The following is a 6,790-nucleotide window of genomic DNA, read 5'->3' on the forward strand; positions in this document are numbered from 1 at the left end:
TGTAACCCTATCTACCCCAGGCATCTATAGACACAGTGGAGTGTCATTGGCTACTGGGAGGGCTCTCAAAATAGCCTTCCCGTAAAGCAGGGTGGGGTGGGGGGGTGTACATTCAGCATCCCACTCTCACAGCTCATTACCACTGCTATCTAAACTCACTTGATTCCATTTACATTACATTTTAGTCATTTAGCAGACGCTCTTATCCAGAGCGACTTACAGTTAGTGAGTGCATACATTATTTTTCTTTTCATACCGGCCCCCCGTGGGAATCGAACCCACAACCCTGGCGTTGCAAACGCCATGCTCTACCAACTGAGCCACATCCCTACATTTAGTATGATTTAGTATGATATGTTACGTTTCGTATGGTATGTATTCATTTGTGGATGTCCATCATCCATTTCATATGATATGTTACGAATTACAATTTGTTTATGTTACGAATTTGCAAAAAGTATAAAACGTTACGAATTTGCTAAACGTATGATATGTTACGAATTCTAATTTGTTGTGGCTAACGTTAGCTAGGTGGCTAAGTGGCTAACGCTAATGTTAGCTAGCTGGCTAACGTTAGCTGGGCTAGGGGTTAGGGTTAAGGTTAGGGTTAGGGTTAGGGGAAGGGTTAGCTAACATGCTAAGTTGTTGCAAAGTAGCTAAAAAGTCGTAAGTAGTTGAAAAGTTCCTAATTAGCTAAAATGCTAAAGCTAGACGTTGTCCTTATAAAAGCCCACCCATCAACCCCCCTTTCGGTTTTGTCTTAAGTAACCTTCTGTCTTATTTATTTAACTAGGCAAGTCAGTTAAGAACAAATTCTTATTTACAATGACGGCCTACACCGGCCAAACCCGGAAGACGCTGGGCCAATTGTGCGCCGCCCAATCACGGCCGGTTGTGATACAGCCTGGAATTGAACCAGGGGATCTGTAGTGACGCTTCAAGCACTGAGATGCAGTGCCTTAGACCACTGCGCCACTCGGGAGCCCAATGTAGCCAAACGTAACATATCATACTAATTTGAGTGTCCCAGATTTACATTGACTATGTTACGTCTAGTCTATCAGACCAGGCTGAAACACAGGGTGTATGGTTATGGCAGATGTTTTAATTACAAATAATTAATCACTTTTCAATAAAAGAGAATGGAAGGTTTGACCTGAGTAATCTGTCTAGTACAGTCATCTGACGTGTAGCTTGGTTTAGAATACTCTGACCACAACTCTACCCACTAGGGCTGACTCAGAGATGACCACTACTCTACCCACCAGGGCTGACTCAGAGATGACCACTACTGGCCCCCCGTGGGAATCAAACCCACAAATATAATTATAATAATATGCCATTTAGCAGACCCTGGCGTTGCAAGCGCCATGCTCTACCAACTGAGCTACTATTAGGTCATCTCCATGTACGTGATCAGGAACCATCACATGTTGGTCCTGTCTGAATGGGGAAGCACTGAAGTATTCAACAAACAGTACAGCAGGCCGCATCCCAAATGGCACCCTATTCCCTATGTAGTGCACTACCTTGACCAGAACCCTATGGGCCCTAGTTAAAAGTAGTGCACTCCACAGGGAATATGTCCCAAATGGCACCCTATTCCCTAACTCGGCAGGCTAGGTTAATGTAGTACAGGCATAGATGAGTGATAGTCTGGTCTGTGGACACATCTAGGTCTGGTGATCAGGCTGTCAAAAACCATATGAGCAGGTTCTTGTCTTATGGTACAAATCATACAATCCCTCATTCACTGTCCATAGAGAGAATCATTCTACATAAGTATCTAACACACAGACACACTGTGAATGGTCAACATGGTCAAGTTGATCTGGGAGAACCCCATATTTTTTCAGTTGAGATTATGATCTGACTTCCTGTCTGCAGAGTCATCATCTCAGTTCCCCTCTCTGTTTCCTGTTCTAGGCTTTCACATGGAGGTGAAGGACCATGTCTCTGTATTGTGGCAGTGTGTCATTGTGTTTGTTTGTCTGTGTGTGTGTGTGTGTGTGTGTGTGTGTGTGTGTGTGTGTGTGTGTGTGTGTGTGTGTGTGTGTGTGTGTGTGTGTGTGTGTGTGTGTATGTGTGTATGTGTGTATATGTGTGTGCATATGTTCACTCCCCTGTATGGAGAAACCTTTTATTGTTCAAATCAACATCCCTAATTTTCAGTTCTGTACGTTAATTCAGCGACCACCTGTACCTTCAATGATACAGAATTGCTTCTGCTTTTTTAAATCCCACTTCTGGAAATAACAACGCACTCTATTTTCAAACAGCGAAGGGATGCATTCCAATATGTAAACTGAACTCTAATTGAGCATCATGTCAATAGATGTTTTGAGGAAGCTCAGTCAACCAAAACGTGTGGTAATTTAATGAGTTCACTTCAACAGAACAGCCATCTCTATTGTGATGTAATGAGTAATTTCTTCCTGTTGCATCAGGCTACCTGAAGACGTCTGGCAAAGAGCTAGCCTGATTCCAGGTCTGTGTTTGCTGTCTCGCCAAACTGATTCCAGGTCTGTGTTTGCTGTCTCGCTAAACAATGACCGTATGAGTTGGCCTGATGTCACAAAGTTATCTGCGACCATGGTAACATGGAGCTACCGAAGCCACAGATACATTTGAAGTCGGAAGTTTACATACACCTTCGCCAAATACATTTAAACTCAGTTTTTCACAATTCCTGACATTTAATCCTAGTAAAAGAATTCCCTGTCTTTGGTCAGTTAGGATCACCACTTTATTTTAAGAATGTGAAATGTCCGAATAATTGAAGAGAGAATTATTTATTTAAGCTTTTATTTCTTTCATCACATTCCCAGTGGGTCAGAAGTTTACATACACTCAATTAGTATTTGGTAGCTGTCACGCCCTGACTCGGGGGACTCTTATTTGTTGAGTCAGGGTGTGTATTTTCTATGTGGTGTAGGTCTATGTTATAAGTCTAGTATGTCTAGATCTATGTTGGCCGGTGTGGTTCCCAATCAGAGGCAGCTGTTGCTCGTTGTCTCTGATTGGGGACCATACTTAGGCAGCCTATTGGCACTAGTGGGTTGTGGGATCTTGTTCTGTATAAGGTTTGTTGTGTTACCTTCGGACTTCACGTGTCGTTAGTTTATTGTTTTTGTTGTGTGTTTATTCGTGAAAATAAACATGTTTGCATATCACGCTGCGCCTTGGTCTGACCCGTTGATGAACGAGAGTGACAGAAGATCCCACCAAACGAGGACCAAGCAGCGTGCCCAGGCGGAGCGAAGGGCCATGTCACAGGTGGGCAAGTTGTGGTCATGGGAAGAGATCTTTTCGGGGAAAGGACCATGGGCTAAGGTAGATGCCCAGGCAGGAGAGGAGCAACGGCAACACGGAGGAAGCCGGTCAAGGAGGAAGCCTGAGAGGCAACCCCAAGAAAACATTTTTTGGGGGGGCACACGGGGTGGTTGGCGGAGCCTAGGGTTAGAGCAGAGCCAACTCCCGTACTCACGCGAGAAGGCGTATGACTGGGCAAGCTCCGTGTTATGCCGAGCTACGTACTGTGTCGCCAGTGCGCCGGCACAGTCCTGAACGTCCTGTGCTTGCACCACGCACGTGCCGTGCGAAGATGGGCATCCAGCCAGGACGGGGTGTGCCGGCTCAACGCTCCTGGTCTCCAGTACGCCTCCCCGGTCCCGCATATCCTGCGCCAGTTCTACGAGCTGTATCGCCAGTGCGCGTGCACAGCCCAGTGCGTCCTGTGCCAGCGCCCCGCATGTGTAGTGCGAAAGTGGGTAGCCAGCCAGGACGGGTTGTGCCAGCTCTCCGCTCCAGCCCTCCAGTCCGCTTTCGCAGTCCGGTCCGGCCCGTTCCTGCTCCTCGCACCAAGCCAGTGGTGCGCGTCGCCAGCCCGGCCCGTTCCTGCTCCTCGCACCAAGCCAGTGGTGCGCATCGCCAGCCCGGTCCGGCCTGTTCCTGCTCCTCGCACCAAGCCTGTGGTGCGCGTCGCCAGCCCGGCCCGGCCTGTTCCTGCTCCTCGCACCAAGCCAGTGGTGCGCGTCGCCAGCCCGGCCCGGCCCGGCCTGTTCCTGCTCCTCGCACCAAACCAGTGGTGCGTGTTCCCAGCCCGGCCCGGCCTGTTCCTGCTCCTCGCACCAAGCCAGTGGTGCGCGTCACCAGCCCGGCCTGTTCCTGCTCCTCGCACCAAGCCAGTGGTGCGCGTCGCCAGTCCGGCCCGGCCTGTTCCTGCTCCTCGCACCAAGCCAGTGGTGCATGTTCCTAGTCCGGTTCGGCCCGTGCCTGCTCCTCGCACCAGACCAGTGGTGAGTGTGTCCAGTCCGGCACGGCCCGTGCCCGTTCCACCGGTGCCTGGTCCGGCACCAGTCAGCAGCTCCAGTCCGGAGCCAGAATAGTCCGCTCCACCGGTGCCTGATCCAGCTCCGGTCAGCTGCTCCAGTCCGGAGCCAGAGTAGTCCACTCCACCGGTGCCTGATCCAGCTCCGGTCAGCTGCTCCACTCCGGAGCCAGACTAGTCCGCTCCACCGGGGTCAAGTCCAGATCCGGTCAGCGGCTCCACTCCGGAGCCAGAGTAGTCCGCTCCACCGGTGCCCAGTCCAGCTCCGGTCAGCGGCTCCAGTCCGGAGCCTGAGCAGTCCGCTCCACCGGTGCCTGATCCAGCTCCGGTCAGCGGCTCCAGTCCAGACCCAGACGTCAGCCCCTCTCCAGGTTCGGGGTCTCCCACACCAGGGTCCAGACAGGGCTTGGAGTATAGTGGGAGGAAGGAGAGGGGAAGCAGCGCGCCGAGGTCCAGACCAGACCAGGGGCGCAACAGGGAGGCGGAGAATAGGTGCGCCTCCGAGGCGGAATGCCCACCCGGCCCCTACCCTGTTAAGTAAAGGTTGTGCGGTCGGAGTCCGCACCTTTGGGGGGGGGGGGGGTACTGTCACGCCCTGACTTGGGGGACTCTTATTTGTTGAGTCAGGGTGTGTATTTTCTATGTGGTGTAGGTCTATGTTATAAGTCTAGTATGTCTAGATCTATGTTGGCCGGTGTGGTTCCCAATCAGAGGCAGCTGTCGCTCGTTGTCTCTGATTGGGGACCATACTTAGGCAGCCTATTGGCACTAGTGGGTTGTGGGATCTTGTTCTGTATAAGATTTGTTGTGTTACCTTAGGACTTCACGTGTCGTTAGTTTATTGTTTTTGTCGTGTGTTTATTCGTGAAAATAAACATGTTTCCATATCACGCTGCGCCTTGGTCTGATCCGTCAATGAACGAGCGTGACAGTAGCATTGCCTTTAAATTGTTTCGTGTAGCCTTCCACAAGCTTCCCATAATAAGTTGGGTGAATTTTGGCCCATTCCTCCTGACAGAGCTGGTGTAACTGAGTCAGGTTTGTAGGCCTCCTTGCTCGCACACGCTTTTTCAGTTCTGCCCACAAATGTTCTATAGGATTGAGGTCAGGGCTTTGTGATGGCCACTCCAATGCCTTGACTTTGTTGTCCTTATGCCATTTTGCCACAACTTTGGAAGTATGCTTGGGGTCATTGTCCATTTGGAAGACCCATTTGCGACCAAGCTTTAACTTCCTGACTGATGTCTTGAGATGTTGCTTCAATATATCCACATCATTTTCCTTCCTCATGATGGTATTTATTTTGTGAAGTGCACCAGTCCCTCCTGCAGCAAAGCACCCCCACAGCATGATGTTGCCACCCCTGTGCTTCATGGTTGGAATGGTATTCTTCGGCTTGCAAGCATCCCCCTTATTCCTCTAAACATAACGATGGTCATTATGGCCAAACAGTTCTATTTTTGTTTCATCAGACCAGAGGACATTTCTCCAAAAAGTATGATATTTTTCCCCATGTGCAGTTGCAAACCGTAGTCTGGCTTTTTTATGGCGGTTTTGGAAGAAGTGGCTTCTTCCTTGCTGAGCGACCTTTCAGGTTATGTTGATATAGGACTCGTTTTACTGTGGATATAGATATTTTTGTACCTGTTTCCTCCAGCATCTTCACAAGGTCCTTTGCTGTTGTTCTGGGATTGATTTGCACTTTTCGCACCAAAGTTCGTTAATCTCTAGGAGACAGAACGCGTCTCCTTCCTGAGCGGTATGAGGGCTGCGTGGTCCCATGGTGTTTATACTTGTGTACTATTGTTTGTACAGATGAACGTGGTACCTTCAGGCGTTTGGAAATTGCTCCCAAGGATGAACCAGACTTGTGGAGGTCTACAATTTATTTTCTGAGGTCTTGGCTGATTTCTTTTGATTTTCACATGATGTCAAGCAAAGAGGCACTGAGTTTGAAGGTAGGCCTTGAAATACATCCACAGGTACACCTCAAATTGATGTCAATTAGCCTATCAGAAGCTTCTAAAGCCATGACATCATTTTCTGGAATTATCCAAGCTGTTTAAAGGCACAGTCAACTTAGTGTATGTAAACTTCTGACCCACTGGAATTGTGATACAGTGAATTATAAGTGAAATAATCTGTCTGTAAACAAAGGTTGGAAAATGTACTTGTGTCCTGCACAAAGTAGATGTCCTAACCGACTTGCCAAAACTATAGTTTGTTAACAAGAAATTTGTGGAGTGGTTGAAAAACAAGTTTTAATGACTCCAACCTAAGTGTATGTAAACTTCCGACTTCAACTGTATGTGTGTGGATGATGATGATGATGATGATGATGGTTTTGATGCCGTTTCATGCCTGGAAAGCCAACATTTTGTTTTTCCATTTATGCTGATTTACAACTCATGTCCAGTTCCTCTTTCTGCAGAAGTTCCTATTTTGGTAGAATAATAGTCC

The sequence above is a fragment of the Coregonus clupeaformis genome, chromosome 24 (assembly GCF_020615455.1).
Source record: "Coregonus clupeaformis isolate EN_2021a chromosome 24, ASM2061545v1, whole genome shotgun sequence".
NCBI lineage: Eukaryota > Metazoa > Chordata > Actinopteri > Salmoniformes > Salmonidae > Coregonus > Coregonus clupeaformis.